The sequence below is a fragment of the Zootoca vivipara genome, chromosome 9 (genome assembly GCF_965207765.1).
Source record: "Zootoca vivipara chromosome 9, rZooViv2.hap1.1, whole genome shotgun sequence".
Classification (NCBI taxonomy): domain Eukaryota; kingdom Metazoa; phylum Chordata; class Lepidosauria; order Squamata; family Lacertidae; genus Zootoca; species Zootoca vivipara.
The window spans coordinates 63,120,794-63,144,985 of record NC_142592.1 but is presented as its reverse complement, the minus strand read 5'-3'; positions in this window follow the sequence as shown (position 1 = coordinate 63,144,985).

Here is a 24,192-nt window from a genome sequence, read left to right as displayed (position 1 = left end):
CGGGAAAAGGTAAGTAAAAACGGGGGTTTCCCGGGGAAAACGGGGTACTTGGCAGCTATGTATTGTGCAACAGCAGAGGCAGGGACCCTCTGGCCCACCAGCCTAAGTAGGTCTCACCGGAAAGAGGCTATTGTAGGATTGGCAAAGGTTCAGAAAAGGGCAAGGAGTGACTGCTCTATGAGTGCAAGGCAAGGCACTACAAGCATCGAACCAGCCAAATGCCTCTGGGAAGCGCAAGATCAGGACCACCCATCATTTTATATACCTGTACCATGTCTCCTCTTTCTCAGGTGGCATTCAGAGGAAACAGGAAAGACTAAACATAGGCAGCGTGGCCAGTAACCATTGATAGCTATTGTTGTTGTTGTTGTTTAGTCGTTTAGTCGTGTCCGACTCTTCGTGACCCCATGGACCATAGCACGCCAGGCACTCCTGTCTTGCACTGCCTCCCGCAGTTTGGTCAAACTCATGTTCGTAGCTTCGAGAACACTGTCCAACCATCTTGTCCTCTGTCGTCCCCTTCTCCTAGTGCCCTCAATCTTTCCCAACATCAGGGTCTTTTCCAAGGATTCTTCTCTTCTCATGAGGTGGCCAAAGTATTGGAGCCTCAGCTTCACGATCTGTCCTTCCAGTGAGCACTCAGGGCTGATTTCCTTCAGAATGGATAGGTTTGATCTTCTTGCAGTCCATGGGACTCTCAAGAGTCTCCTCCAGCACCATAATTCAAAAGCATCAATTCTTTGGCGATCAGCCTTCTTTATGGTCCAGCTCTCACTTCCATACATCACTACTGGGAAAACCATAGCTTTAACTATACGGACCTTTGTCGGCAAGGTGATGTCTCTGCTTTTTAAGATGCTGTCTAGGTTTGTCATTGCTTTTCTTCCAAGAAGCAGGCGTCTTTTAATTTCGTGACTGCTGTCACCATCTGCAGTGATCAAGGAGCCCAAGAAAGTAAAATCTCTCACTGCCTCCATTTCTTCCCCTTCTATTTGCCAGGAGGTGATGGGACCAGTGGCCATGATCTTGGTTTTTTTGATGTTGAGCTTCAGACCATATTTTGCGCTCTCCTCTTTCACCCTCATTAAAAGGTTATTTAATTCCTCCTCACTTTCTGCCATCAAGGTTGTGTCATCTGCATATCTGAGGTTGTTGATATTTCTTCCAGCAATCTTAATTCCGGCTTGGGATTCATCTAGTCCAGCCTTTCGCATGATGAATTCTGCATATAAGTTAAATAAGCAGGGAGACAATATACAACCTTGTCGTACTCCTTTCCCAATTTTGAACCAATCAGTTGTTCCGTATCCAGTTCTAACTGTAGCTTCTTGTCCCACATAGAGATTTCTCAGGAGACAGATGAGGTGATCAGGCACTCCCATTTCTTTAAGAACTTGCCATAGTTTGCTGTGGTCGACACAGTCAAAGGCTTTTGCATAGTCAATGAAGCAGAAGTAGACGTTTTTCTGGAACTCTCTAGCTTTCTCCATAATCCAGCGCATGTTTGCTATTTGGTCTCTGGTTCCTCTGCCCTTTCGGAATCCAGCTTGCACTTCTGGGAGTTCTCGGTCCACATACTGCCTAAGCCTGCCTTGTAGAATTTTAAGCATAACCTTGCTAGCGTGTGAAATGAGCGCAATTGTGCGGTAGTTGCAGCATTCTTTGGCACTGCCATTCTTTGGAATTGGGATGTAGACTGATCTTCTCCAATCCTCTGGCCATTGCTGAGTTTTCCAAACTTGCTGGCATATTGGGTGTAGCACCTTAACAGCATCATCTTTTAAAATTTTAAACAGTTCAGCTGGAATATCATCACTTCCACTGGCCTTGTTATTAGCAGTGCTTTCTAAGGCCCATTTGACTTCACTCTCCAAGATGTCTGGCTCAAGGTCAGCAACCACACTACCTGAGGTGTACGAGACCTCCATATCTTTCTGGTATAATTCCTCTGTGTATTCTTGCCACCTCTTCTTGATGTCTTCTGCTTCTGTTAGGTCCTTACCACTTTTGTCCTTGATAGCTATAGTCTCCCTGAATAAGCCTAATCCTCTTTCAAAGCCCTCCAAATTGGAGCCGTTTTATGGGAACAAATTCCATGGTTTAATTTTGGTATGTCCTGGCTCTTCCAACATTCAATTTCGTTGAATGTCCCCGAGTGCTAGTATTATGGGAGAGGGAGAAAACTCAAGGGCGTAAGATGAGTCTGCTGACTCAGGTCACAAGCCCATCAAGTCCACCATCTTATTCTCACAGTGGCTGACCAGATGCCTGTGGGAAGCCCGCGAGCATCTCTTCACCCACTTTCACCACTCCATCAATCATTTACAAACCTCTTACTCAACTTTTCTTTAAATGGGACAGCCCCTGATGTTGTAACCATGGGTCACAGGGGAATTTCCCCACCGCTTTGATCATTTTGGTGGCACGTTTCTGAAACTTCTCCAGCTCTATAATACCCTTGTTGAGTTGAGGCAATCAGAATGGTGTACTGTAGTCCCAAAGCGGTTGCGCCATTGATTCAGATACTAACTTAAGTTCCCAATTAGCTAAGTGCTGCGTACTCCCTGCTTTTCAAAAGCCAAGCCATGGACTCCCTACTTTTGAAAATGTTGATATCTTCAAAGTAGTTCTTCTTGTGTGAATAGTGGCCCCAGTACCTTCAATGCGCTCTTCGCGGGGCTACCTTTGAAAGTGACTCGAAAAGTACAACTAATCCAGAATGCGACAGCTAGACTGGGGACTGGGAGTGGCTGCCGAGACCATATAACACCGGTTCTGAAAGACCTACATTGGTTCCCAGTACGTTTCCATGCACAATTCAAAGTGTTGGTGGTGACCTTTAAAGCCCTAAACAGCCTCGGCCCAGTTTATGTGAAGGAGCGTCTCTACCCCCATCATTCAGCCCAGACACTGAGGTCCAGCTCTGAGGGCCTTCTGGCGGTTCCCTCACTGCGAGAAGTGACGCTACAGGGAACCAGGCAGAGGGCCTTCTCGGTAGTAGCACCCGCCCTGTGGAACGCCCTCCCATCACATGTCAAAGTAAAAAAACAACCACCTGACTTTTAGAAGACATCTAAAGGCAGCCCTGTTTAGGCAAGTTTTTAATGACTGGTGCTTTAATGTATTTTAAATCTTTTATTGGAAACCGCCCAGAGTGGCTGGGGAAACCCAGCCAGATGGATGGGGTATAAATAATAAATTATTATTATATTATTGTTATTCTAACATGTCCCAGAGCAATACTGGGCCATGTGTCTTCCAGACTGTTTTGGGGCACTGGGATCTTGCACGAGACATGTGCTAGCCATGATCTCACACATTTTTGGGGCCCTTTATCAAATCGTCTTAATGGCCTTGAATGCAAAAGGTCTCAGGTTCTGAGTCCAGTATCCTCAGGTAGGACTTGGAGAGACTTTGCCTGGCGCTCTTGAGATACTGTCAGCATACACAATATTGAGATAGATGGACCAATGGTCTGACTTGGTCCTATGTTCCTACTGTCAAAAGTTTGTATGTATGCCGCTAGTAGCCAAAATGTGTGAAAAGGATAATGCTCAAGGTGCTGGGAATCCCATAATACTCTTAGGGCTACCCAGAATCTTATACAGTGGAATCTTGTTTCTCAAACACCTTGGTACTCGAACATCTCAGCTCCTGAACACCAAAAACCCAGAAGTAAGTGTTCCGGTTTTCAAACATTTTTTGGAAGCCGAACGTCTAATGTGATTGTTGGCTATTGTTTCCGGGGCGCCAATCGGAAGCCGTGCCTTGGTTTTCAAACATTTCTGAAGTCGAACGGACTTCTGGAACAGATTAAGTTCGAGAATCAAGGTACCACTGTATCTACACAAGATGGGCCTGCTTGTTGTTGTTTAGTTGTTTAGTCATGTCTGACTCTTCGTGACCCCATGGACCAGAGCATGCCAGGCACTCCTGTCTTCCACTGCCTCCCGCAGTTTGGTCAAACTCATTTTCGTAGCTTCGAGAACACTGTCCAACCATCTTGTCCTCTGTCGTCCCCTTCTCCTAGTGCCCTCAATCTTTCCCAACATCAGGGTCTTTTCCAGGGAGTCTTCTCTTCTCATGAGGTGATCAGCTTCAGGATCTGTCCTTCCAGTGAGCACTCAGGGCTGATTTCCTTAAGAATGGATAGGTTTGATCTTCTTGCAGTCCATGGGACTCTCAAGAGTCTCCTCCAGCACCAAAATTCAAAAGCATCAATTCTTCGGCGATCAGCCTTCTTTATGGTCCAGCTCTCACTTCCATACATTACTCCTGGGAAAACCATAGCTTTAACTATACGGACCTTTGTCAGCAATGTGATGTCTCTGCTTTTTAAGATGCTGTCTAGGTTTGTCATTGCTTTTCTCCCAAGAAGCAGGCGTCTTTTAATTTCCTGACTGCTGTCACCATCTGCAGTGATCAAGGAGCCCAAGAAAGTAAAATCTCTCACTGCCTCCATTTCTTCCCCTTCTATTTGCCAGGAGGTGATGGGACCAGTGGCCATGATTTTAGTTTTTTTGATGTTGAGCTTCAGACCATATTGTGCACTCTCCTCTTTCACCCTCATTAAGAGGTTTTTTAATTCCTTCTCACTTTCTGCCATCAAAGTTGTGTCATCAGCATATCTGAGGTTGATATTTCTTCTGGCAATCTTAATTCTGGCTTGGGATTCATCCAGTCCAGTCTTTCGCATGATGAATTCTGCATATAAATTAAATAAGTAGGGAGACAATATACAGCCTTGTCGTACTCCTTTCCCAATTTTGAACCAAACAGTTGTTCCATATCCAGTTCTAACCGTAACTTCTTGCCCTACATAGAGATTTCTCAGGAGACAGATGAGGTGATCAGGCACTCCCATTTCTTTAAGAACTTGCCATAGTTTGCTGTCGTCGACACAATCAAATGCTTTTGCGTAGTCAATGAAGCAGAAGTAGAAGGTTTTCTAGAACTCTCTAGCTTTCTCCATAATCCAACACATGTTTGCAATTTGGTCTCTGGTTCCTCTGCCCCTTCGAAATCCAGCTTGCACTTCTGGGAGTTCTCGGTCCACATACTGCTTAAGCCTGCCTTGTAGAATTTTAAGCATAACCTTGCTAGCGTGTGAAATAAGCACAATTGTGCGGTAGTTGGAGCATTCTTTGGCACTGCCCTTCTTTGGGATTGGGCCTGCTGGATAAGGCCAAAAGCCCACCTGGTCCAGCATGCTATTCTCAAAGTGATCAGCCACATACCTCTGGGAAACCCTTAAGCAGAATCTGAGTACAACAGTATTCTCCCCACTCCTGATTCCCAGGAAATGCATGCCCAGGCACAGTGAGCCCACAGACAGTGGAGGCTAAGGCATGGAAGATGCGAAAAAACTACAGGACAAACTTATTGGGGTTAAACAGGCCATAACTTTATTGATTACAGATGGGAGTAGGTTTGGGGGTAGGAATTGGGTGTGTATATACTGTAGTGAATTATCCAACCTGTCTGCTGGTTGATTATTTCTCAGGGTCAATCCTTTGACATACCTCAGATTGGGAAGTCCCTGCAAGATTGCCATTTTGTATGTGTGTGTGTGTGTGTGTGTGTGCATGTGCGTGCTGTGGCCCATCAGCCCCCATCTGGGCATCAGGACAGAAGCATCTCTCCTTTGCCCCCTTTAAGGGGGTGCCCCGATTTCTTGGAGCATGGGATAGGGCTCCCAACTCCCACCCATCCGTCTTGACTAAGGATCCAACCCAATGCCTTAGCTGCCAACAAGTTGTGACAATTGCTGTGAGGTAGGCAGGAGCCCCAGACAGGCCCAATTTGTCTGAAGGAGAATTCGCTCCTGGCCCCAAATAAAGTGACCAAATATTTCCTTAGCAAGTTTACCTTCGGGCAGAGCCATAACATGCAGTATAGGGGGAGAGGGTGGGGAACCCAACACTGACTGGGACGCAGAATCCCGGGCATGGCTGGCTTTATAGCCAGAGAGCTGAACCAGAGGGGGGAAGTTTTTCCTTTGGTCCACTACCCAAGCCACACCCTCAGCTCCCCCATGGAAAAGCTCTAGCAACTTTTGCAGTTGGTGGAGGAGGGTGTGACATCGTCCTCCAGCAGTGCAGGGAGCAGAATACCGCCCTGGCTTGGCCATAGTCATGCCGAGCCTCAATCACCGGCCCCTGCAGGCAGCTGGTAAGCTGACCCTAACATTCAAAGGCATACAGCTTCTGACAGCAGAGGTACCGCATAGCCAGTGATGCTAGTGGACAGTGTTAGCCTTAGCCTCCAAGGATCTGTCTAACCCATGGGTAGGCAAACTAAGGTGCAGGGGCCAGATCCAGCCCAATCGCCTTCTAAATCTGGCCCACGGGTGGTCCGGGAATCAGCGTGTTTTTACGTGAGTAGAAAGTGCCCTTTTATTTAAAATGCATCTCTGGGTTATTTGTGAGGCATAGGAATTCATTGTTGTTGTTTTTCAAAATATAGTCTGGCTCCCCACAAGGTCTGAGCGACAGTGGACCGGCCCCCTGCTGAAAAAGTTTGCTGACCCCTGGTCTAACCTCCTTTTAAAGGCATCCAAGTTGGTGGCCATCACTACATCATGTGGGAAAAAGTTCCATAGTTTAACTATGTAGAGTGGTACCTTGGTTCTCAAACTTAATCCGTTCCGGAAGTCCGTTCCAAAACCAAAGCGTTCAAAACCAAGGTGCGTTTTCCCGTAGAAAATAAAGCAAAATGGATTAATCCGTTCCAGACTTTCAAAAACAACCCCGAAAACACCAATTTAACATGAATCTTACTATCTAACGAGACCATTGATCCATAAAATGAAAGCAATAAACAATGTGCTGCAGTCACACAATCAATCAGTAGCTGAACTGGGTTCCACACAGTCACAAAAACCAAACAAAAAGAGCCGCAAAAACAAAAATGCAAAATAAATAGCAAAAACAGACAGACCTCAGTGTAACACTCAAAACGGAAGTGGGGCACTCAAAACGGAAGTGGGGCACTCAAATTGGAAGCGTAACATTCAAAACAGAGCAAGTTCGGTATCTGAAAAAAGTTCGCAAACCGGAACACTTACTTCTGGGTTTGCAGTGTTTGGGTTCCAAGTTGTTTGAGTACCAAGGCGTTTGAGAACCAAGGTACCACTGTACTGCACAAATAAGTCCTTTTCAATCCCTCAGTGTTTATCATTGGATGTCCTCAAGTACTAGCATTATGAGAAAGGGAGGAAATTATCCCTCTGTTCCACTTTCTCTCCATCATCCATGATTTTTATACCTCATACAAGTTGTTATGTCCGAACACAACCCTCCAGTAAGCAAGTATCCTGGATCTCAAGCAAGATGGTTGAGCTGGAGGAACTCATGAAGGGTCTGGGCTGATTTATGGTCCTGGAGTATGGAGTGCCCAGATATCTCCTGTGGGAACACACAGGAAGCACAGTGATAGCAAGGGTTGGGGAGGTTGGAAGATGTCCTGGTTAGAGATGGGAGTTTCTTTGGGATACCTAAGTTTGCCGGTCAGTCTGTTGACCACAACACAGTGCTGCTCTCACACGCATTTGAGTCAATATTATTGCATAAACAAACTGTGTGGAGAGGAAATCCATCCTTAATGGCCATGGGAGCAGAACTCATGAGGTAACCCTGAGAAATGGATGCTCTTTTCCCAGCCTTAGATGTGGGTGGATGCTTCAACCCGTGTTAATTAAAAAAAACCCTGCAGAATACAGAATGAGACACTTTTTAAAAACTACCTTACACCACCCTCTGGCAAATGGAGAATGTAATTAAACAAATACCACAGAGTGGGTGGCTGCACCAAGCACCTGGTTGGTATGGCGTATGTCTGTAGGAGGCAAGAAGCTGAACTATCCTCCCATCTCCCAGAAAAGTGGGTCACTGTGTCTGATCTCAAGGGTCTATGAGGCAATCCGTCACGTGGCCTTCTACACAGGGTCAAAACATGCTTGATTTTTTATTTTTTTTAAATAATATATTTATTAGGATTTTTAAAACATTTAGAAAATACAAAACAAAAGAGAGAAAATACAAAACACAAAAAATACAACAATACAAAAACTACAAACAAGAAAAATATATAAAAAGAAAAACAGAAAAATTCTAATTTATAACACTTATCACCAATCTATTGACTTCCTCATTCCTCCTCCTTCTGCGATTCTTTACATATCCTCTGTAGTAAACTCTAAATCTTATATACTTTCTAGTTATTACTTTAATATTACCTTATTTCTATATCTTTTACATCTTAACCTATTATATTCTAGTTACAGGTAGGTAGCCGTGTTGGTCTGAGTCGAAGCAAAAATAAAAAAATTCCTTCAGTAGCACCTTAAAGACCAACCAAGTTTATATTTTGGTATGAGCTTTCGTGTGCATGCACACTTCTTCAGATACACTAGAAACAGAAGTGTCAGACCCTATATATATACAGAGGGTGGTGGGGGTGGGTGGGAATGGGAGATGGGCTGATGGGAGTGGTAAACCTGTAGATGGGTGTTAATGGCTGCTGATGGCTGCAATTAGTTCTGGGCTGAGGTGCTAAAGAAAGCTTGATCATGCATAATGAGATAAGAATCCGATATCTCTATTCATCCCAGGTGCTTCCATGGTTTTAAGCTTGGTAATGATTTCCAATTCAGCAACTTCCCTTTCCAGTCTGTTCTTGAAATTTCTCTGTAATAAAACAGCTGCTTTGAGATCTTGTATAGAATGTTCTGGGAGATTGAAGTGTTCTCCTACTGGTTTTTCAGTCTTATGGTTCCTGATGTCAGATTTATGTCCATTTATCCTTTGGCGTAGGGTTTGGCCTGTTTGTCCAATATAGAGAGCTGAAGGGCACCGTTGGCATTTGATGGCATACACATACCAAAAATATAAACTTAGTTGGTCTTTAAGGTGCTACTGAAGGAATTTTTTTATTTTTGCTATTATATTCTAACCAAATATTTCTTCTTAACTATTTTCTCATCAATTTCTACCGATATTTATTTTACACCATTATCTTTTCTACAACCTCTATTTTATCTCCCGCACTTCCACTAATTTCTCATCTATTATATGCTTATTCTTCAAATAATTTTTAAATTTCTTCCAATCTTCTTCCACTTCTACTTCACTTCGATCTCGGAGTCTCCTGGTCAGTTCAGACAGTTCCATATAGTCTAAAACATGCTTGATTTTTTAAAAGGCGAGGCCAGCGTGCAAGTGGCCACCTGGATGTTCCACATCCAAGGGAATGTGTTATTGTTTTTGCTGATATTATTAAATAAATTGTGAATTAATATATGGCTTAATGCAAAAAGAAGAAGAAGAAGCTTTGAAGCAGTTCACAAAGTTTTATGAATGGCCCTGCTACCAGGCTTGGCTAAAGCTGGAATGAGATCTTGTCTACCAGGTTGATGAGTCTCTGAAGAGTCCAGAGTGGAAGAAGAAGCCGCAGTATTTTCCTTCCAGGCTGAATCACAACTGAATCCTCCAGGTGAACCATTGGTTCCTTTTGGCCTGGCCTTGCTGTAAATAGGAATGAATGGATCCTTTCCTTTCCTTGACTGTCCAGTAGATCAGTCCTATGTTTTGTTTTCCCTGAAATCTGGTTTAGCTAAGGCCACATTCACACCACACATTTGAACAGCTATGTTACCACTTTCAACAGCCATGCCTGACCCCCAAAAGATTCTGGGGAGCTGTGGTTTGTTAAGGGTGCTGAGAGTTGTTTGCCCTGTTCCCCCATCCCCCAGAGCTACAATTCCCAGAGTGGTTTGGCAATCAATCCCTTTTTCCTGGGGAACTCTGAAAAGGGAGAGGTGCTGCTACCACTCCTTAGTAGCAAAAGGAAATGAAAACTAGATCTGATGGCTGGAGATCTGCGATCAGCTCTCCTACACTTCATTAAAGGGTTAAATGCCACTGCTTGGGTCCTTGTCACCACAGGAGGAGATGTCGAAGCTTTCCAGTGTGCTGCCTTCCCAGTCTGGTTGATGTTTGTTCCTATTCAATGGTAAACCACAGTTTTTCCCAGGGAATGTGACAGGATTAAAGAAATGCTTCTCAGACTCATACCTAGAAGTTTTGGGATAACCAGACTCATACAAGTGGCTAGCTGAGAAGCTCAGTGCCACATGGCTCTTACAAGCCTTTCTTGTGTTCCCATACCAATAATTCCAATAATTTAGGGACCTTTAGCATTGTAATTAAGCCGAGTTTTAAAACTCGGCATAGTTACAATGCTAAATTTCCCTAAATTATTGGTATGGGAACGCAAGAAAGGCTTGTAAGAGCCATGTGGCTCTGAGCTTCTCGGCAATGTTTTCTATATAACAATCAGAAAACATGGGCAATAAAACTTGGCTTAGTTTCAGTGGTGAAAGTCCCTAAATCAGGGGTATAGGAACACAAGAAAGGCTTGTAAGAGCCATGTGGTCTGAGCTGCAAGCAACTAGCCCAAAAGCTCTTCATGCATTGAGCTTCTCAGATAGGCTGGGGAATAAAGGCTTGATTACCTAATCCCTCCCAAGGTGAGGGAGAGTGACCTAACTAAGCCTGGCAGGACAGCTTACTCTATGGTATTAACCCCTTCATGCATGAATTAGACTTAAGCATGTTGGTTGTATGAGGTTGGTTATCACTCAGAAGTCTTGGGACAAATGGAAGAAACCACAGACCCAACACAAGTGTGCCTGAGCCCCGAATCACCCCTCTAAGTCCCTCAATTTTTCCCTTTCCAGACATTCTGTTTGCCCTAAGGGTTAGTGCAAATCTGTTTTTCTTCTAAAGATAAACAATGGGATCTGACCCAGGAACAGTCATTGGTCCATTGTGACCCAGCCTTTCCCATATTCTGCTCTAGTGGACTGAGAGGAAGGGTTCAGAATGCTATGATGATCAGAGGAAGGAAGAGTCTTTGTGCCTCGTAGGATACCCAACCACAAACCTAGCCAGTGTCACGGGTAGCAGGAAAGTGGATTTAATAGATCGGTTCTGATGCAGTTTTTTTTTTTTTAAAGGAATAATCTGAGCGTTCCATCCATGTTTCAAGTAAAACCTGGGTCTATTCGAATTAACTATCTCAGCACTTTGCGATGCAAAGGTGGGAGGAGGGAAGAAGGAGGAAAAGTAGTGATATTATTAATTCATCACAGCAGATGGGCTGTCAATATTACTCAGGTACGGTGCATTATTGCAAGCAAGTTAAAAGTAGGTCAGCAGAAGCCAGCAAGCTAAGGAGACTAATAATGCTTTCTGCTGGTAGACATTCATCTACCGCAGGGCTTCTTGCTTTATGTGCTGGCATCAACATGAGATAAGAATTTTGATTTGTGGAGTTCGGAGATCACATTTCTACAGGGGGTGGGGAGGGGGAGGAAAAAAAATAAAAGGAGGCAGGCTGCTCTTTTCCCCATTGAAACCATTTAGCTCCGTGTTTTTGATAAATGGACAAAGCGAATCCTGCTAAAACTCTGAGATTTATAACAAGAGGGTTTTTTTGTTTTGTTTTTTTAAAAAAACTGGGCAGATTTAGAGGTGAAAGGGAGAGTGATCTGTCAGTTTGCAAATCGTATCGGAGGATGCTTGGAGATATTCCACCATCTATATTTTTTTGAATAATCCACGTAACAGTGTGATTTGTGGGGCAGGAAGCCAAGTTATATAGCAAGGAGTGGGGTTTTATTGAAGGCAAGGGGCTTGAAACAAGTGGCAATTCTCCTCCTCCCAATATGATCATCAAGAGATTTCACAAACGGTAGTAAAATCCTTTTAGCTAAAAATACCTTCATAGATCAAGAAGACCAATTTTGGGGGGTGGGGTGAGGACAGGGAAAGAATCAGAATGGCACACAGTACTGTATTCCAAATGTGGTTGCACCATAGATTTGTATAATGGCCTAAGATATTGGCAATGTTATTTTCAATTCCTTTCCTAATGATCCCTAGCATGTAATCGATCCTTTTCGCAACTGCCACACACAAGGTCCACATATTTATTGGGCTGTTCAATGTCTTATCAGCTTTGCATGCAAAAGGTCCCAGGTTCAAAATTCTGATTCTAGGTGGTTTGAGAAGTTTTTATTTTGTCTGGCCGCCGCTTTCCCCAGGAAAATCCACTGTTTACCTGCTGAAGGTTGTATATTGTCTCCCTGCTTATTTAACTTATATGCAGAATTCATCATGTGAAAGGCTGGACTAGATGAATCCCAAGCCGGAATTAAGATTGCCGGAAGAAATATCAACAACCTCAGATATGCAGATGACACAACCTTGATGGCAGAAAGCGAGGAGGAATTAAAGAACCTTTTAATGAGGGTGAAAGAGGAGAGCGCAAAATATGGTCTGAAGCTCAACATCAAAAAAACCAAGATCATGGCCACTGGTCCCATCACCTCCTGGCAAATAGAAGGGGAAGAAATGGAGGCGGTGAGAGATTTTACTTTCTTGGGCTCCTTGATCACTGCAGATGGTGACAGCAGTCACGATATTAAAAGACGCCTGCTTCTTGGGAGAAAAGCAATGACAAACCTAGACAGCATCTTAAATAGCAGAGACATCACCTTGCCGACAAAGGTCCGTATAGTTAAAGCTATGGTTTTCCCAGTAGTGATGTATGGAAGTGAGAGCTGGACCATAAAGAAGGCTGATCGCCGAAGAATTGATGCTTTTGAATTATGGTGCTGGAGGAGACTCTTGAGAGTCCCATGGACTGCTACCGGTAGAAGATCAAACCTATCCATTCTTAAGGAAATCAGCCCTGAGTGCTCCCTGGAAGGACAGATCGTGAAGCTGAGGCTCCAATACTTTGGCCACCTCATGAGAAGAGAAGAATCCTTGGAAAAGACCCTGATGTTGGGAAAGATTGAGGGCACTAGGAGAAGGGGACGACAGAGGACAAGATGGTTGGACAGTGTTCTCGAAGCTACGAACATGAGTTTGACCAAACTGCGGGAGGCAGTGCAAGACAGGAGTGCCTGGCGTGCTATGGTCCATGGGGTCACGAAGAGTCGGACACGACTAAACGACTAAACAACAACAACCTGCTGAATCAGAACGAATGTCAGTTGGGTTTTCTGCAGATTGATGTTTGCGTGTTTAGACCTTTAAACCTCCCCCTTAAATAAATTCACACAAGACTCAATTTTTTGGTTTGGTTTTTGGCAGAATTTAGGCCACAACTTTATTGATTACAGCATAGGCTCTGGTTCAACTAGCTCCCGGCACTGTTCCAGGTAGCACTGACTCAGAGCTCTATTGTAGGTCAGCGTAGGGTGAACATCTGGAATGGCAGAAAGCCAGGGACATGCTATGTCCACCACCCAGATGTCCTCCTGGACTCAGGCACGGGCACAACCCCTCTCAGAGTTGACCAAACCATTGAGTCCCTGGATTCTTTTAACGGAATGCCCCTTCACATAGGGATGGCGAGAGCGTTCCCCCATCCCTATCACCTGAACCAGAGCCTATACACAACCTTACAAGTTGTGACAATTTGCTACATGGCAGGCAAAACCCAAGTGGCACCAGCCCATCAGCCAAGTGGGGAAAATCCCTACTGTGCCCCTGTCCAAGTGACAGATGACAGACGGCGGCATAACAAGGCCAAGTGCACAAGCCCTAAATATAGGGAGAGGTGGGCAGGTGTTCCGATGCACTGACCAAGAGAGAAAGCTCAGGGTCACATTCACTGGCAAATATAGGTCCCTTGATCCATTTGGGTAGCGCCCCCATTGGTCAGATTCAACCCGGCATCAAGGGACCTACCAATCAGGTGTTGTGGCTATCCAATCATACCCACCCACAACACAAGGGTTAGGTTGCCAGGCCTCACTGCAACACGTGCCCTTTTTGAGGGAGACACGATTTGTTGCAATTCTGCGGTAAACAGCAGGCTTCCCCTGGGAAAGCGATGGTTCAAAAGAAAAACCTGAAGGGCCCATGCTTACAAATCATGGGACAAACGGAAGTCTGGATGAACCCTCTGTCCCCAGCATTTCTAGGTAGGACTGGGAGAAACCCTGCCTGAAACCCCTGAGATCTGTTGCCAGTACTGTACACAATACTGAGCTAAATGGACAAATATTCCAATTTGGTATAAGGCAACTCCCTATGCTCCTGCCAGAAGCTTGTACCCATGCCAATAATAGCCAAAAGGTGTGGAAAATATAAGGATCTGGGGATGTACACTGTAAAATAAATATTAAAGGTTAAGGGACCCCTGACCATTAGGTCCAGTCGCAGACGACTCTGGGGTTGCGGCGCTCATCTCGCTTTACTGGCTGAGGGAGCCGGCGTACAGCTTCTGGGTCTTGTGGCCAGCATGACAAAGCCACTTCTGGCGAACCAGAGCAGCGCACAGAAACGCCGTTTACCTTCCCTATTTATCTACTTGTACTTTGACGTGCTTTCGAACTGCTAGGTTGGCAGGAGCTGGGACTGAGCAATGGGAGCTCACCCCATCGTGGGGATTCGAACCATCGACCTTCTGATTGGCAAGCCCTAGGTTCTGTGGTTTAGACTACAGCGCCACCATATCCCTTAAAATAAGTATTGGGGTGCTGGAGAAACACGTTGCGTAACTTGTAGAAGTGCAACCATCAAAGGATATGTCTGTGTTTTGCTCTTTGTATTGTTTTGTAACATGCAAACTAGGTAGGTTTGCCTTGAAATGCAACCTGAATTGTATCATTTGAGGTGAAAATAAGTATTGGGCCACCTCAAATGATACAATTAAGGTTGCATTTCAAGGCAAACCTACCCAAGTTTGCATGTTACAAAACAACACAAAGAGCGAAACACAGACATATCCTTTGATGGTTGCACTTCTACAAGTTATGCAATGTGTTTCTCCAGCAAAGTCATGTGTACAGATAATCATATACTGGAGCACCGCAAGTGTAGATTGACAAATCGCCCATTGTGCTATAACACAGCACCCTATGTTTGTGAAGCATTTCTCTTATGTAAGCCATACAGCAGCTCTGTGAAACTGTTGGCCTCCAATGGAGCAGTGCACCTTTGGGGGTGAAGTCAAAGCGTTGGAGAGTTACAGCGCCTGCTGAGGCTGTAGAGACCAACACAGGAGAGACATGTTTTGTTGCAGCTGGGGCAGATGAAGGTGTTCGGTTGTGTTGCAGCAGATGCACCAGAGCGTTTCTTCTCTCTGTGCTCCTTCCAGCGGCCACTCCTCTGGTCACCTGTCTGTCTCCAGGCACTGTGGTCTTCTATAAGGGTTTCCCACATGGCAGGGCTGATTCTGCCAGCCTTTGTGTCTCATTTGCAGGCACCTTTGTACCACAGAGTTGGTCTGCCAACGGGCCAGGTGCAAGAAGCCAGCTCCCCATAGAGCACGTCCTTGGGGATCCTGCCATCTTCCATTCTGCGGACATGACCAAGTCAGCTTAGATATCGCTGAGACAGGGATGCAAAAATGCTGGGAATGTGGGCTTGGGAGGGCACATGTTTGTTTGAAACTGTCCTGCCTTGTGAAGCCAAACATTTGTGAAGTAGGTCAGTATGACTGTGTGCATGCCCCAGAGGATTGGGGCCAAGTCAGATAGACAACAATTTGGCCAAGGCCAACAATCACATTCAATTCATGGGCATCTAGATCAAGGGAAGTAATAGTACCACTGTATTCTGCTCTGGTTAGACATCACCTGGAGTACTGTGTCCAGTTCTGGGCACCACAATTCAAGAAGGATACTGACAAGCTGGAACGTGTCCAGAAGAGGGCAACCAAAATGGTCAAAGGCCTGGAAACGATGCCTTATGAGTAACGGCTTAGGGAGCTGGGTATGTTTAACCTGGAGAAGAGAAGGTTAAAGGGTGATATGATAGCCATGTTCAAATATATAAAAGGATGTCATATAGAGGAGGGAGAAAGGTTGTTTTCTGCTGCTCCAGAGAAGTGGACACGGAGCAATGGATTCAAACTACAACTCCCATCAGACTGAGTCAGTATGACCAATGGCCAGGAATAATGCAGCTAGAGTTTTGGTAGGTTTCCAGGCTGGGGAATCTTGCTCCAAATCGATGTGTTCATTCAATAGGACTTCGGGGGGACTGGTTTGTACTCTTGCTTTTCAAATGCAGCATCCCTCTCTACATCCCAGGATCACTTTGGGCCAACCAAGTTTATGTAAGCCTTTAGATATATGAAAAAGAAAAATGGGGGAGCAGGAGAAAAATACAACACAATGTTTACATTTCCTTCGCCGGTTAGATGGATAAGACTAATAAGAAGAATGTAAGCATCAGGAGCCTTTGTTGAATTAGCAAGTCTTTCTTTTTGAAAGTTTTTTTAAACCATTATTTTATCATACAGAGAAACTTTGCCTTGTCACTTGATTTTTTTTTCCTTTTTTTTTTCAATAGGAAATGGATTGTCATCACATTTGTAAATGGCCATGTCCCTAGAGCACGTTATTCTGAAATTGCTCGGGGAAGAATACAGGAGTTTGCTTATCTGGCTGCATTGAACGCAGCAATCGAAAGCCGTACGTACATTCTGCTTGGGCGGCAATAAAGAGAAGAAGATTGTCTGCCATCCTGTGGAATGTGGGAGTATCTTCTTTTAAAATGCAATTATCTCGTGGTCTTCCCATTCCATACTTACCAACACTGTTCTGCAATGTGCTTTCTTACACCCTGCCACAAGTTGGGCATTGGAGGCCTGTGTGCTTTGGGAGGGGGGACAGGGCACCAGATCCTCTGGCAGAAATCCACCTGTGATTCTGAATGAGCGACCAGATGTTGTCAAGGGAGGATGTGGCAAACAGTCTTTTGGACTGAGGATTGGTTCCGCGCTCAAGTTGTGGAGCTTACTGTAAAATAATGGTGATTCCTCACCATATGTCCTGTGTAGGAGTCTTCTGTGCAAACTGATGACTACAAACGGGGGTGTCGGTCTTCATACAGTTTTAAGAACGGGTCCAAAGTAGCCAAACGGAAGTGTGTTGAAGTCTCACTGACAGACTTCAGGGAATCTGATCCATCCCATGGTGGGTGCCCAAGAATTAGATAAACAAGAAGAGCTCTTACCAAGTCTTTTATTCAATATTCACAGAGAGAGGCTTTGAAAAGTGCCTCTCTTGCAGCAATGGCGTTGCTCTAGGTAAAGCCCCACCCCCTCCGCCTCTCCTATTGTACATCATCCCTATGTTGGCAGATCTGTGCTTTTAGCCTCTGAACTTTCTGTTCTCCTACTTTTCAGGCCTGGCTGGTTCTGGGAGAAGGGGGGTCTGGAATGCTTTCTAAATACACTGAGTCTGTCAGTTGTCTCCTCCTCCTCCTCCTCCTCCTCCTCCTCCTCCTCCTCCTCCTCTTCTTCTTCTTCTTCTTCTTCTTCTTCTTCTTCTTCTTCTTCTTCTTCTTCTTCTTCTTCTTCTTCTTCTTCTTCTTCTTCCTGCTCCCCTCTGCAGCCTCTGAATTATGACCTCCTGCAAACTACTGTTGTAAATCTATACTATCTCCTTCTTCTCTGGGAAGTGCAGGAGAAGAGGCGGGGGAGAGAGGGATCTCCACCTTTCCTCCTCAGTCCAGTCCCTGACGCTCACTGATTTCAACACCCACCTTTGGTTTTTAACCTTTTCAAGTCCATGGCTCCCTTGGCCAACTACATTCTTTCTCCAGGGTTTTATTGCTACTGAGGTCAATATTTAATATTGGAGACGCCAATTTTGCTGTTATTGACACTAACTTTTCTGTCTTTATTTTTAGTTCTTATTATGACTTATATGGGGATTGTTTAATTTTGTTGGCCACATTTTGATGCGTTTTTATTCATTGCTTATGACTACTTCTGTTATATTTTTGCAAATATGCAAACCTTTTAATAAGTTGCCTTGAGAATTGTTTAACTACGGAAAGGCGGCATGGAAATAAACGATGATGGCGGTGATCTAGGACATAGGCAGGATCTCCCTTTGTACGGAATCTGGCGATAACATCCTTCAACTATAGCGGAGTGCATAGATTGGAATTGCAGATCTGTAAAAGCCCTTCCCCCCCTCCATTTAACATTTTTAAGGCTGGTTACACAGTGGGGATGAGGAGTCTGAAGATTTACCCTTGTTTGTCCAGTTTATGAGGACTTAAGAGTAGCCTTGTTCAAAGATTTAAATCTATCATGTGAAAGACTGACTGGGCAGTTGATTAGCTCTTTATTAGGGGACAGTTCCCCTTACATTTCCTCTTTAGAGCAGTGCTTTTAAGGTAGAAAGTTTGGGAGGATACGTCAAATTCTTCAGGGGAGCAATTTCCCATTTGACAGAATGCCTATTTTTAATAACTCTTTTAACTGTGCAATGTATTTTGCTTTGTTTTTATGTATCCCATGCTCCCCACAGCTTACAACAGGCATCCCCAAACTGCGGCCCTCCAGATGTTTTGGCCTACAACTCCCATGATCCCTAGCTAACAGGACCAGTGGTTGGGGAAGATGGGAATTGTAGTCCAAAGCATCTGGAGGGCCGAAGTTTGGGGATGCCTGGCTTACAACCACCCCAGACTCACTCATCCCCTTCCCCACAATCCCTAAAAGTATCCCAATATTTTAAACAAAAGACTGATATATCTGGGTGCCAGTTTGCCATCTTTTCTTTGAGCAAATAAGGCCACAGCAACACCATTGATTCAGACTACCTGGCAAAGAGAAAGAAAACTCAAGGATGAGTTTGTTGTCTTGTTTATGAAGAGCATCGTGCTAGCGTCATTCTTTTGAACAGAACCTGATGAATTCTTATCTTGTTTTATTTTCCCCTTCCTGTGTGCATTTATTTATTTCAAACTGTTTATACAAGATAACCGATTATTGGGGGGTTGGAGGGGGGAGTAAAAGAAAACCCAGGTTTGCAACTATTTAAATAACGTTGTGTGATTCTGTCTTTTCTCCTCACTCTTTCTTTCTCTCTTCTCTCTCTCTGCAAACAACAAACAATGCAATGAATATAGAGATACTGAACTTCCTATTACGAGTTCAGGAGGAAATGCAGCGCAAGGCCAAATTAATCAGGAATAAAATGAGGCCCGTAATCTCCCTTTCGACATCCACATGACAAATGAGGTGCTCTACGTCTGGTGTCGAAGGTATTCTAAAGTTTTAAAATCAATATGCTGGTCTGTAAAACTGCATCTCCAGTCGGGATAAGGAATACAAACATTGGGGGTGGAACACGCAAACCCAAGAAAATGTGACAGGCCACTGGAATTGAAGAAGCCCCCATTTCCCCCGCTGGTTTCAATGACATTATTTTGTTCAACGTGTGTTTAATTTAGCGATAAAATGCAGGTAGAGCTATGCTAAATTCATACTACCTACTACCGTAGCTCGTGCAGATAACTCCAGGTTAACACTCCTATCCCCAATCCATCTCTGGGAAAACATAAACTAGAGCTCAATACAGGAAATGAAGTATTTATTCTATTTTATTGTCTCATTCGGCACTGTAGAATTGTTGCTGAAATACTCAGAGATAAAGTTTGGCATTGTGGCCCAAATGGGGGTTGGGAAGAAGGTTCCAGAAGGTTCTCTTTGGGTGTATAGGAGATGCGTCTCCTAAAAGATGTCTGTGTTGCCAAGTTGCAAGCGTACACAAGTAAAACAAAATTTTGGATGCGCTTGACAGCACTTCTGAAGTTTTTGAGCTTGAAAGGAAATTGTTGTCACACATTATTTTGCACACTGCAGTTCCCTTATGGGGAGGAAGTTCCTGGGAAGCTAGAAATGGGTCAGTCAGTTGTTTCCCTGTGAGGTGAGAGATTTGTGGTAGTCAGACTACCTTCAAGAGGGGTAGCCATCTTAGCTTCTTGCAGCAAATGCAACAAAGAGTCTTGGGGCACCTTAAAGACTAACGAATTTAGTATGGCATGATATTTCACTGACTGTGATCTAGTTCATCAGATACATGAGGTATTATCCCGAGTTAACTTGTCTCTCTCTGTGTGACAAGCTGCTGTAGTCTAAGCTGTACAGCAGGGGGTCAGGCTAGTGAAGGTTTTCCTCCTCTCTCATAATTCTAAAAACTCAGGGTCATCCAAGTTTAATGCCTCTTCCCAGGGAACTCTGGGGAAAAGGCACCTCTTCACAACTCTCAGTGGTGGGACGCGGGTGGCGCTGTGGGTTAAACTACAGAGCCTAGGGCTTGCCGATCAGTAGGTTGGTGGTTCGAATCCCCACAATGGGGTGAGCTCCCGTTGCTTGGTCCCTGCTCCTGCCAACCTAGCAGTTCAAAAGCACGTCAAAGTGCAAGTAGATAAATAGGTACCACTACAGCGGGAAGGTAAATGGCGTTTCCGTGTTGTTAGGGCAAAATTCTGGGTGCGAGAATGCTCAGCCACCCAGTTCATCAGGCAAGGGCCTGTGGTCATTGCGGAGTATAAAAGGAAGGAGTCCAGCCACGATCCGGAGCAAACAGCAAGGTTTATTACTGCGCAGCAGGTTCAATGCCAGACTGAACACCGTGAACAGGGCTGCAAGAACTTTTAAAACTTCCCACCACCATCCCATAATGCACATCGAAAGCATCATACATACATCACTTGTGACAGGGTAAAACGTCAGAAAAGGGGAAGGTGCAAGGGGCATTAGCATACAGGTAAACAGGAGGTAAGCAGGATTAGCATAAGGTAACAATGCACGATGTGTTAAGCAAGTACCAGTAAGTATCTGGGAGGGGATCCTTGAGTACCTGGTGGGGAAAAACAATGGGTCCAGGTGTGAATATTGCCTCTGGCTTCGGAGGGTTGGGAATGGCAGGAGATGGTACCTGAATGGATTATGGATATGCAGAGGAGCACCACCCTGGCTACCTGACCTCTTGCTTAAGGGATTATGGCTGTTCCCTTCATCCCTGAGAGCCCTTGGCCAGAGTAGAAAAAGGGGGTTTCATTTAGAAATAAAGATACACTGTATTCATTCATAAAGAAATATGGTTACATAGAGTCTCAGGCAAAAGAGAAAGGGTAGGAAAGGGAGCCTTTATTACTCAGGGCTTGATCTTGAGGGGGTTCGTGTTGGTGCGATACTAGAGTGGTGTTGTAGGATCAAATGGGGTCCCCTTGAGGGCATTAGTGCCAATCTTGATTCCCAAATGAAGCCTCGTTTGGGTGCCCCCCCTATAAAATTCCCTAACACGTGTGCTGCTCTGGTTCGCCAGAAGCGGCTTTGTCATGCTGGGCACATGACCTGGAAGTTGTACGCCGGCTCCCTCGGCCAATAATGCGAGATGAGCACCACAACCCCAGAGTCGGTCACAACTGGACCTAATGGACAGAGGTCCCTTTACCTTTAGCTAACAACTCTCAGCACCGTTAGCAAACAACAGTTGCCAAAATTCTTTGGAGGAAGCCATGACATTTATTGCTTTAAATGTACAGCTCTGGTGACTGTTCAGGACAGACAAAAGAAAGGACTTCTTCATGCAGTTAAACTATGGGATTTTCTCCCGTAAGACGTAGTGATGACCATCAACTTGGCTGGTTTTAACAGCCTATTGGACAAATTGTTGGCTATGCTCTACCTTCAGAATGCCTCTGAATATCAGCTGCTAGAAGCTCAGTTGGGGGAAGAAAGCTGTTACGCTCAAATCCTGCTTGTGAATTCCCCACAGGCATCTGGTTGGCCACTTTGAGAAGAGGACTTGATGGGCCATTGGTCTGAACCAGCAGCCCTCTCTTCTTAAGCCTTATGTTCTTCAGACAATCCTGGTTGACCATTAATTCTTTCAAGGCAGAGGCGGAGCTAGCTGCTCCGGCACCCGGAGCCGGCCATAGGGGCAGGACTAGCTGCCTGTAGGGTGCGCCGGCAGTAGTGCATGTCCCATATTCACACGAATTCAAATGGTACATTGCAAGAGTGGGAAGGCCATAGCGCTTCACAAACCTGACCGACTGCCTCAGGAATGAGGGCAGCGGTAACAGCAAGGAGTTGGGGACTGGATGCGAGCCAGGTAGTGAGAAACCATTTTGGAGTCCAACTTCATTACAACCTCTTGATAGATTGATGGTGCCCTGGGAGAGTTGCCAAGTTGTTCTGATGCCGGGGGTGGCACCTGTGATGGAAAAAGGTGCATAAATTAAGGAATCAAACAAGCAAGCGAAAAAGGAGAGCAAGAGAGAGAGAGAGAGAAAGAGAGAGAAAGAGAGAGAGAGAGAGAGAAAAAATTGCTTCACACCCAACCCCTTGGCATACAGAAATCCAAACAAAAAGATAACAATGACAACTGGAATACATTACCCAGTTCACAACGCAGCAAATTCGGGTCTAACTATGAGGTTGCGTGTCCTCATCAACGGAGGAGGAGGAGGAGGAGGAGGAGGAGGAGGAGGAGGAGGAGGAGGAGAAGAAGAAGAAGAAGAAGAAGAAGAAGAAGAAGAAGAAGAAGAAGAAGAAGAAGAAGAAGAAGAAGAAGAGCTGAAACAAAAATGCAGGACGAGTCAGAGAAGTGTGAGATATTGTTTATTCCACACATATGAGAAATTGATCTTTTAGTATGGCGTCACTTATTCCCCAGAACTCCCTGCCTTATTGATATTAGTTTTCAGCACCTGATAGAGATGTTTTTATTCAGGCAAGCCTACCCATACTTTTACAATCTTTAAAAAAATCCTTATAAGGTTTTTTTAAAAAAACAACAACAACATTTTATTGCTCTTTTGAATGAACTTTTTAGGTAAACCACTTAGAGAGTTCTTTTTGATTATTAAGCTGTATATAAATCTTGTTAAATAAAACAACTACAAATGCTGGGGGGGGGGGACAGGAAAGCATTTTCCAAACTTGTTGAGCCCTTTGAAATCAGTGATGGGCCTAAGAGCAAATCCCAACTAATCCATGTTTGATATGGGACTAGTCACTAGAATAAAGTCCTTGTTCTATGTGGCTTTTAAAAAATAAAAAAATAAAAAACGAAGGAAGCTGCATACTGTATATCTTTTCAAAATGCACAGAGGGTTTTGGGTTTTTTAGCCATTTATGGGATGGTCCACTCTGCCTCCCAATCTTCTCATGCTAGCTTTTAAAATGTAAATAACTCTAATAATAATAATATCCTGTTTTCTGTTGTGGTGGCCCATTTGTGGAATGCTCACCTGGCACCATCTTTATATATATCTTTAGGTGCCAGGCAAAAGCTTTCCTTTATAACCAGGCCTTGGCCTTTAAATAATGTTTTTCCCCTTTTCCTCTTGCTTTTAATGTATCTCTGTGGGTTTTGTTTTTCTGTTTTTTGTTTAAGTCTCTTTGAGTGGACCCTCAGCAATTATTATTATTATTATTATTATTATTATTATTATTATTATTATTATTATCAGCAGCAGCAGCAGCATACATTTTTGCACTCAGGTGCCTCAAAGCAACTGATGCAATAAAATAAAACAACAGAGGCATTAAAATCAGATTAAAAGGGCAATGCACAAAAACGAAAATGCTGATCGGACATTATGTTCGAAGGGAACAAGTCCTACCTTCCCTGGCACAACGAAGGCCACTAGCATATCTTTCTACCCTTCCAATTAGAAATCATAAGCCTCAGTAAATTAGAAACTTTTTGCCTGGAGCCTAAAAACAGACAGCAATAGTACCAGGCATGCTCCCCTGGGGCGAAGAGTTTGGATTTGATATCCCGCTTTATCACTACCCGAAGGAGTCTCAAAGCAGCTAACATTCTCCTTTTCCTTCCTTTCCCACAACAAACACTCTGTGAGGTGAGTGAGGCTGAGAGACTTCAGAGAAGTGTGACTAGCCCAAGGTCACCCAGCAGCTGCATGTGGAGGAGCGGAGACGCAAACCCGGTTCCCCAGATTACGAGTCTACCGCTCTTAACCACTACACCACACTGGCTCTCCTCAGACAGGGAGTCACCACTGAAAAGGCACACTCCTGCGTTGTCATCCTTTGTATCTCTCTCGGAAAGAGTGAATAATAATAATAATAATAATAATAATAATAATAATAATAATAACAATAATTAATTTTTATTTATACCCCGCCCTCTCCAGTCAAAACCGGGCTCAGAGCGGCTAACACCAATAAAATTACAATAAAACATAAAAAGCAATTAATTAAAATACAGACCAAAATACAGTATTAAAATTTAAAATGCAGCCTCATTTTAAGTAGTCCATAAATCCAAGCCAAGGGAGGAAAACACAGGGGTCAGACTAAGTCCAGCCCAAAGGCCAGGCGGAACAG